A 10,134-nucleotide genomic window follows, 5' to 3' on the forward strand; every position below is an offset into this window, starting at 1 on the left:
CCCTAACTAAGACAGAAGTTGGTACCAGGAGTGGGGTATTGCTGTGATAGGTCTGACCATGCTTTTGTCTGGAAGAATGTGGATTTTGCTACTTTGGATTTGGGAAGCAGTGGAATGTTTTAATGGGGCTTAATGAGCTATCCTAGTAGGAATATGGAAGACTTTGTGCTAGGAATAATTTGAACTGTGCTGACCTGGCTTAAGAGGTTTCAGAGTAGAAGTTCAGTATGTGGCTTTTTTTTTTTTTTTTTTTTTTTTTTTTTTTTTTTTTTTGGCTCTTGTCTGAAGAGTGTGCCTGAGGCTACGGTGAAGAGGATCAGATTAATTGCCTTGACAAAGGAAGTCTCAGAAGTGCCCATCATAGACTTTGCTCTCTGGTTAAGTCTCATGAAGAAAGCATTTTAAACAACAGTAGCAAGCTGAGAAAGGAAAAATATAAACTATATAGTGTGAGTGTTAAAAGGGGCACTGGAAGTGAAATGGAGCTGAATCCTGTGTTCTAGGAGAGAGCAGATTAAGGGAATTAGACATGGGGCAAGATCCCACCCAGCTAAATTTAGATCCAGGCATGGTGATACACAACTTTAATCCAAGGAGATAAGTCAGGGAGATCTCTGAGTTCAAGACAAGCCTAGGACAGAGCAAGTTCTAGGTGAAGAAAAGCTTAAATCCAGGTGTGGTGGTACAAACACTTAATTCCAGGAGACAGACATGCAGATCTCTGAGTTCAAGGTCAATCTACACAGCAAGATCCAGGACAGCCATGTTTATTCAGGGAAGGAGTTGGAAAACAGAACGCTCATGATAATAGAACAAGGGGGGCTTGTTCTAGCTCCTGCAAGCAGCAGAACTCGACAGCTTCAACCCTGTGGCTCTGGTTTTAGAGTCAAGAATAGAAGAACAGAAAAGAATGTAGGAACTGGGGGATGGAGAGAAATGCTGGAAAATGTTTTCTTCTGGGCAGGACAAGGTTGTTGGACACATCGGCTCACTACAGCTACAGTAACCTCGCAAGATCAAGATAAGAGCAGTCAGCATTCCAGCAACACTAACTGGACTCAGTGGGTTACCAGAAAAGAGGAGTGGGAAGGAGTCTGGAGAAGGGGACATATTGCAGGTGCCTGGGTGAGTACAAGGGAAAATTAGGATGGATATGATCAAGACACATTGATTATATTATGAAATCGTCAATGAATAAATAAAATATTTTTTTAAGTAGGAGTTCCTTAACCAGGGTGGAAATTTCCATCAGAAGTTTCCAATCGAGTGACAGGTCACCCTGTATCAAGGAAGGCTTATAAGAGGAGGATGTCCCTGTGTACTTGTCAATAGCTTATTAAAGACAGTTAAGACCAATTAAAAGTTGACACTATTTTTCTTTTTCTTTTTTCTTTTTCTTTTTCTTTTTTTTTTTTTTTTGGTTCTTTTTTTCGGAGCTGGGACCGAACCCAGGGCCTTGCGCTTCCTAGGCAAGCGCTCTACCACTGAGCTAAATCCCCAACCCCGACACTATTTTTCTTAATACTGTGAATCAGCTGTCATAACGCCAGTGACGTACTTAGAAAAAAAAATCCCACAGCATTTTTCATTGAGTTGTATAGTCTTTGGGGCCTACTTCATTTTGAGTCTAGTTAATTATGATTTTTTAAATAACAAAGTTAGTTTTTAAGAAGGACAAGTTTTGCTAGCATTAGGTGTGTGCTCTCTGGTTAAGATTTTATAATCTGACCAATTATGTCATATATCATATTTCTATTACTTATTCTTTGACAAATATTATATCTTAGATGAAAGATCCAGATACAAAATGTTTGTAACCAATACCTATGAATAAACTCCCATATGTGGGCTAATCTAGAAGGCAAGTTCAGAATAGTTAGAAATTGTTCACAATTAAAAACTTGAGGTTTATATAGTATATCTGTTTGAAAATTATAATTTTCAGTTCATGAAATAATGCTGTTGAATGTAAATACAGTTGGTATTCATTTTCCTTTAGCGTTTATTTTTTGAAGGAAATAATTAAGACAATGATAATATTGACGGCTGCACGATTGTTACAGAAAATAACTTCATGGAACTGAGACGGTTTTCCTCTTGCATTTATTTTTTTTTTGAGCCGAATAATGAAGAAAAACAGTAATTAATATTGTCTGTTGCATGAGTGTTACAGAAAAATAGCTTTACTGAGTTGAGGCAAAGGGTTAAAGCTGATCTGTCCTGGGTGTCAGATGCGTTAGATGTGACTGTTAATGTTATCTGTCAGCTTGGCCAACCCTAGAACCTCTTGGAAAACAGAAGTCTCAGCCTGAGTAGGTGAGGATCTTACTCGTGTTTGCGGGCAGACACGCCCACTGAAGGCAGACACGCCCACTGAAGGCAGACACGCCCACTGAAGGCAGACACGCCCACTGTGGGAAGCACACTCTCTAGCCATCATCCCAAACTGTGTTAGTGCAGACAAATGGCGGGCATCTATCCCTTTCTGCTTCCTGGTTGTGAGGTTCAATATGGCCCGTTCCTTCAATCTCCTTTTGCCATGACTCCTCCCCCTGGTGGATGGTACCCTTGAAGTGTAAGCCAGAATAAACATCTCTCCCCCTTCCGTGGCTTAGTGTCTAGTATGCAGCCCATGTTCCACGCACAGCTAGTTTGGCGACTGGCCTTCAGGATTTATCTGATAAATTGAACTTAACATTGAGATGCAAATTCCCGAGTGTGCCCCGCCCCGTCCCCCTGGGTGTTTAATATGCATTATCTAACTCAACTTGCAATCATTCCACAAACACGATCCTCTCCCCTCTTGCCTCAGATCCCCTTAGCTGATAGCCAGAGATCAACCTAATTTTGTTGATAAAATGCTTCTCTGTAGAGCCATCCTGCAAGTCACAGTGTCTGCCACTGTCAACACGACCATCTTCAGCACTATCCCTAGCATGCGCCCACTGAACATGCACACATCCCGCCTCTCATAACACACCGAGTGCGCGCTCTCTCTCTCTCTCTCTCTCTCTCTCTCTCTCTCTCTCTCTCTCTCAACTTATTTATTATATATAAATACACTGTAGCTCTTTTCAGAACTGTAGCTATCTTCAGACACACCAGAAGAGGGCATCCGATCTCATCACAGATGGTTGTGAGCCACCATGTGGTTGCTGGGATTTGAACTCAGGACCTCTGGAAGGGCAGTCAGTGCTCTTAACCGCTGAGCCATCTCTCCAGGCCCTGGATGTTCTCCACAAACCTCAGACCTTGCATCTGGGGGTCCACCTGCTTGAAATGCATTCCTTAGGATTCCTCAAGCGAGGCTCTTTGCCCTCAGCTGCAGTTTCTCCAAGGGGCTTTCACTTTGCCTTCCAGGCTGCACCAGGTATCAACACAGTTGGGTTTCCTGGCTGGCCCAGGAGAGGGGACATGGCCTTCTGCCTCACACTTACAAGCTCTGTGCTCCGGGCTCCACAATGCCACATTGGGCAGGTCCCACGAGGTGTCCACGTCCTCCCTTCCTGCCCCACGAACAGCCAGAATCGGTTCTTACTTCCTGGACAGAGAGGGTGCTCACCGTCATGTTTTCAGCCTTGAGCAAACGTTTTCCTGCCCCCCATTGCCTGTGTGCTTGGCTCACAGTGTTGCCAGGAGTGGAAGGCCAAAATGAACTTCTAGCAAACTCCCAGGATAGCTGGGCGGGGGGTTGGGGTGGGGGTGGGGGGGGTTGGGCTGGGAGTGAACGGAATTTGGAACAAGCTGTAATACGGTGTTTCTCTTATGAGAAATAAAATCTTCAGGTACAGGCCCAAAAGTACTCAGTCCAGGTTCAAAGAGAGGCAGGTATTCCTCCAGGCCTCAGAAGCCCGCAGTGGTATCAATTTCCCAGACATGACCCTCCATCCCAGCAAACAAAGAGCAGAGGTTCCAGACAGAGGTAGAAATGCACCTGACCTTGAAGCTGAGCCAGTGGGAGACTGAGGTGGGAAGGGTATTGCAAGCAGAAGGGGCCAGCACAGAGTCTTGCCAAGACCAGGTGACTTTGGGGACTGTGAGTGGTCATGGCAGGGCAATGGGTGAGTCTGAAAGGAAAGGTAGTGGGAAGAAGGTGGATGGCCAGTTGAGGTGTTCTGCATTCTCTTTAGGAACTGGTGACAACAACGGAAGCCAGAGGCAGAGACTGGGTTGACCATCAGTGTATGTTCAATTCCTAGCACACACTGCAGGCAATTTGGCAAACATTGGATGGACAGTTGGATGGATGGGTGGGTGGGTGGATAGAAGGATGGATAAATGGATAAGTGAATGGGTGAGTGGGTGGCAGATGGTGCATGGGTAGAGAGAGAGGGGGGTGGGTTGATGGATGGATCATTGAATGAATGAGATGATGAAGGGATAGAGGGATGGGTAGGTGGATTGGAAGATAGGTAGAGGATGGATGGATGGATGGATGGATGGACAGATGGATGAAGCCTATTGTCCTCTTTAAAGTGAGGAATCCAGACAATAGATCCTCTTCAGCTTAGTCTGGCTAAGAACTACATATTGGGAAAGAAAACCAGGTAACAACACTTCCAAATGCATACATGGTGACTGAGCTCCCATGCTGCTGTGCGCGGCTCCCCCACTCCCAGGCTACCCTTCTTGTCTTTCGAGGCTGTCTTGGGTCTTCCTAAGATGTTCTTCCACCATCCAGCTACTGTCCTGACAAATCCCACTTCACAGCCTTCCCCAGTGAGGACTGAAGGAGACCCACTGCCCCCTGGGCTTTGCCCTCGGTGTGTGGAAGATTTATTACTCCTCTTGGTCACAGGAATGCAAGTATCTGATTTGTTTGTTTGTTTGTTTGTTTGTTGTTTGTTTTGTTTTTTGAGACAAGGTTTTTCTATGTAGTACTGACTTTTCCTGGAACTCACTCTGTAGTCCAGGCCGGCCTCAAACTCACAGAGATCCTCCTGCCTCTGCCTCACAAGTGCTGAGATTAAAGGCATGTGCCATCATGCCCAGGCTAAGTGTCTGATTCTTTAGCTGCTTCTGGACATATGTTCCTCCTGCTCTCCACAAGAAGACCACAAATGGAGAGAGGCCAGACACAGTTAAACAGCACGCCTGTAATCCCGGAACTCAGGAGACTGTAGCAGCAAGGCCAGGAGTTCAAGTCAGTGTGGGTCATGTAGCAAGTTCTAGGCCATCCCGGGACCCTGTCTCAAACAAAACCAAAGACAGACAGAAAGGATGCTCTGTCATTCAAGTTCCCAAGTCCACACCCACTGATCTGTGCCCTGGACCCTACCCTGTGGTATATTTTATGAAATCAGACCCATCCTAGCTAACCCAGGAGTTGTCTACACAGCAGCACCATGAGTCTCTACCCGTTCACCCATTGTTATTCAATCAGTGTAGACTAAACAGTGGCTTCAGCTAATGACTCCCCCTTCACGAGGGCCTCAGGCCCCATCTTCACCTGCCTTTCTCTTAGCTGGTCATTGCCATGACTTCTGGCCAGCTCCTCTGGCTCCCTGGCGATGGAGCAGAAAACAGTGAAGTCTCCCATGGAGCCCAAGATTATGAATCCCCGAATGGGGCTGGGCAGAAGGCCTAGATATGAGTGGCCTGTCTCTGCGGTTGACTGCTGGTCCCTGGGGAGCATTAGCCAACCTCTATGACCACGGCATCGTACTTGGTCAGCGCATGGGGTACACATTCATCTAGCCCAGGAGGTAAAACAGATCAGGGGGTGAGGAGGCTGAGGCGGGAGGGAGATCTGAAGCAATCGGCAGGAGCCTGGAACAGAGGGGGACAACCTCTTGGTAACATGAGGGGTCGGAGACTCTGCACGTGTGCCACGCTGGCATAGACTTGCCCACAAAGGCGTACAAAAAGGGGAGCATGTGCAAGAAGTGGGAAGTCCCTCTTGTCTGGTTCCCAGCTTCTTAAACTTCAGGCCATGACCCTGTCCGAGGTCACATTACCGAGTCACTGTTCTGTTGCTGTGAAGAGGCACCATAAACACAACAACTCTTATTTAAAAAAAAAACATTACTTGTCTTTTTTTTTTCTTTTTTTCAGAGCTGGGGACCGAACCCAGGGCCTTGCGCTTGCTAGGCAAGCGCTCTACCACTGAGCTAAATCCCCAACCCTAGGGGGGGTGGCTGTCTTAATCAGGGTGGCTGCAATGAGACATGATATCCAAAAGGCAAGTTGGAGAGAAAGGGGTTTGTTTGGCTTACACTTCCACATTGCTGGTCACCACTGAAGGAAGTCAGGACAGGAACTCAAACAGGGCAGGATCCTGGAGTCAGGAGCTGATGCAGAGGCTACGGAGGGATGCTGCTTACTGGCTTGCTCCTCATGGCTTGCTCAGCTTGCTTTCTTATAGAACCCAAATCTTCCACAATGGGCTGGGCTGGGCCCTCCCCCATTGATCACTAATGGAGAACAGCTGGGTCACAGGGAGGCATTTTTCTCAACTGGGGCTGCTTCCTCTCTGATGACTCTAGCTTGTGCCAAATTCACACACGCACGCATGCACGCACGCACGCACACAAATCAGCCAGGACAGTGGCTTACGGTTGAGATGGTTCAGTCCATTGTTGGTGGGAGCATGGCAGCATGCAGGCAGACAGGGTGCTGGAGAAGTAGCTGAGAGTTCTACATCCCGATCTGTAGGCAACTGGGGTCAGGGGGTGGGGGTTGAGCACCAAGCCCAGCCCCAATGACACATTTCCTCCAACAAGCCACAGCTCCTAATCATTTTAAACAGCGCCACTCCCTGCTGATTAAGAACTCAAATATATGAGCCTATGAGGGCCGTTCTTATTCAAACCACCACAGTGGGTATAAGGAGGTCCCAAAAAGACTGGCAATAGTAGAAGGTTTCAGAAAGTGCCAGCAAATGAAAATTAATTCAAAAACAGATGCCTAAGGAAACCGCTTCCGGCTGGTGTAGTTTCACTGCAGTTTCGTTCTGAGCTCACGTGACACTGCACACACTCACACACCACACAACACCAACATCTAACACTGCTGGTGACGATGTAGATCAGTTTAAAGACTGCCGTGAGTTACTTTCCTGTTTGTTTTTTTTGCTTGTTTGTTTTGCAATACTGGGGCTTGAACCTAGGACCTTGTGACTACCAAGCAAGCGTTCTACCACCAAGCCACAGCTGCAGCCCTATTGAACTCCATGAATTGTAGCACTTTTGGTGCTAATGTGGCTTTCAGCACATAACATAATAGTTAATTACAGTAAAAAAAAAAAAAGACTTCTAATATTTCCTGTTCAGCATGTAGGTCCTCAGGATGTATCAAATTGTTACCTTTTTGGAATAGTCTATGTTACGATGTTTTGTTTTAAAAATTAACTGTTTGGGTCGCTGACTTGAGTTCCGTTTTAAAATATATCCTTAAATGAGCTTTGGTTTAGAATTGGATAGAATTTACAGCAGCTTCTAAAATGATCCTAAACATGCTTTTCTTGTTGGATACTGTATCAGTTACTTCTCTGCTGCTATGACAAAAATGTCATGACCAGGGCAGTTTACATAAGAACATTTATTTGGGCTTATGGTTCCCAGAAGATAAGAATCCACCATAAGAGGGAACTGTAGCAGCAAGCAGCAGATATGAGGTAAGAACAAGGGCAGAGAACAAACCGGAAATAGACAAGTTTTTTACTCTCAAAGCCCGCCCCCAAGGGTGTACTTTCTAAAAAAAAAATACAGCGCCCCCTGCTGGCCGTATAGGGAACATTTCTCACTTAAGTCAACACATAAACCTTGCTTATTCATTTGAAGCAGCGTCCTCAACACAAACAATTATGATATCAAAATATCCGTCACCTCTGGAAATGCCGGAGATCTTCTGCATCCCAAAAATGTCAAATGTTCATCCAAGATTTAAGTGTCGACGGAACATGAGCAAGCACGCCCATCTAATTAATATGCAAATTTGCTCTAATGTTTAATAAATGATAAGGTGATATGTGTACCACAGAACTATTTTAAATTAAATGCCTTTGCGGCTTATTATTGGTAAGCGTGTGGCCGATGTATCTATTTCCAACATGGGGAATCATACATAAAATCATACACTGGGTGAGGGCCAGTAAGATGGCTCAGTGGGTAAAGGTGCTTGCCACCAAACCCAAGGACTTGAGTTCAATACCCAGGAACACACACGATGGATGAAGAGAACTGACTCCCGCACATTATTCTCTGATCTCCGCACGTGCACCCTGACACTTGTGCCCCACCCAAATAGATAAATAAATTAATGTCAATGTTTTTTCTATTTCCAGTGTGAAAAGGATCACTAGTAGAAAAAAAAACCCAAAAGAAAAGCAAGCCCGTCTCCGTGTGTCCCAGCTTCCTGTTTGTAAAATGGGAGCTGTGAAACCCCCGCCCCCACCCGGGTATGTGAGAATAGGAACGAGAGATGTGGCGATGGAGGGCCTGCTTTTTGAGAGTGGTTTTGGCTATGGGAAAAGCTGGTCAAGGAGAAGTAATATGCTGCTTTTGCGACTTCCTGCGCAACGATTGTTGCTTCCAAATAAATAAACAAACAAACATAAGCACGCTGCACAAGAATCCTTCAGAAGAGCATTGGTTCCTGAGTCAGCAGCAGAAACCTTGTAAGCTGGTTTCCACTCGTCAGCCCCGAGAGGCTGTACCTGTCAACAGATCTGTGGCCAGATTGTTTATGGCGTCCATAAAGACCCACCTAGGTTGACTCGAATCCGCTTTGAAATATGTTGATAACTATATTTCAGTATCATTAGCTTCCTTTCAATCCCTTAGCTTTGTCTCCAAGGCCCCAAGAAAGCATTCTTCTGAGAAGAGGGCCCCCAGCTGCCTCCGGGTCCAGGGCACAAAGCCTTTGACACTGTCCTGGGGCCCAGGTTGTCTGAGAGCCACCTGCTTGGTTGAGGGACTGCGGTGCAGACGGGGGACTGGTGAGACCATGGGGCCCCTGGTTTCCAGCCCACTTGAAAGAAAGCAACTCTTCCAGGAGAAGGAAACGTTCTTGTCCCCCTGGCCCACGGCCACCTCGAGTGCATGTTTACTCTAGCAGGTGGAGTCCACACCAGGTCCACTCTGGGGCTGCACGGTGGCCTTTGAGACTGAGAACAATGACACATTGTGGCCCAGCTACAGATAAAAGAGAAACTTGGTCCAACTGCCAAGCAAAAGCGACTGTCCTTCAATATTAATGCCCAAGGTGTGCCTGCCCACACCCTGGCACTTTCGCCTTTCTGGCCGTTGTGTAGAAGGTGATCCCGCTGCCGCTAATGGGGGTGCAAAGGCCAGCATGCCGGGCACTTTATTGTCAGCTGCCTCAATAATCTTTAACCTTCACTGGTCAAAGGGCTGAAACCCAGAAAGACTAAACAAACATGGGTTGGGCCCACAGGAGAGTGACTCAAGACTGGAGGAACCAGCAGGCACCCCATCTTCCCCAACCCTTATTGATGCCCCAAAGTCCATAAAGGGGGTCCGAACACTTAGAGCAAGAACTCAAGACCCACTGTCTCTCTACTCTATGGAGTCATGAGATGCGGGACACCCAGATGCTAGCTTTATGCTGCAAATTCAAAAGGGGTGAGCTGTTGCCTCACTCGCCGGCCATAGCTGGGTCTGGAGTTGAGGCTGGACCTACTGTAGGAGCAGCCCATTAGGGAGAGGAAAGGATTTGTGAGGCATCAGATACGCCCCCAGGCTAAGCTGGTGCAGCTCACCACATGCCTGCCCTTCTGTACCCTCAGTTTTCTTACTTGGACGATGGGCACACAGGTGACTTTTCTCAGTATCATCTGCCAGCCACTACAACTCAGGGAGCATTCGTTTGTAGCCAGGACATTCCTCGCTTCAGTTCTCTTAGGACCTGGGTAGGGGGCTTCATAAGCTCCGTTTTGCAAACAGGAAATGGAGACACAGAGAGATGGATTTGCCCAATGGTTACCCCAAGTTCTGCAGCCAAGCATCTGTGAGACCCAGATTGCTCTCTTCCCCCTTGATTATGTATGGAAGTACAAAAGTTGACCGTGGTGGCTGTACACTTAGGGATTGTGGCTCAAACCTCGGATTTGTAGGTGTGAGTTCGTGTCCTATGACTTCCTCTCTCTGAAACTGAGGAGAATCCATGGGGTGG

Source organism: Rattus norvegicus, chromosome 6, assembly GCF_021556685.1.
Source record: "Rattus norvegicus strain SHRSP/BbbUtx chromosome 6, alternate assembly SHRSP_T2T, whole genome shotgun sequence".
Taxonomy (NCBI): domain Eukaryota; kingdom Metazoa; phylum Chordata; class Mammalia; order Rodentia; family Muridae; genus Rattus; species Rattus norvegicus.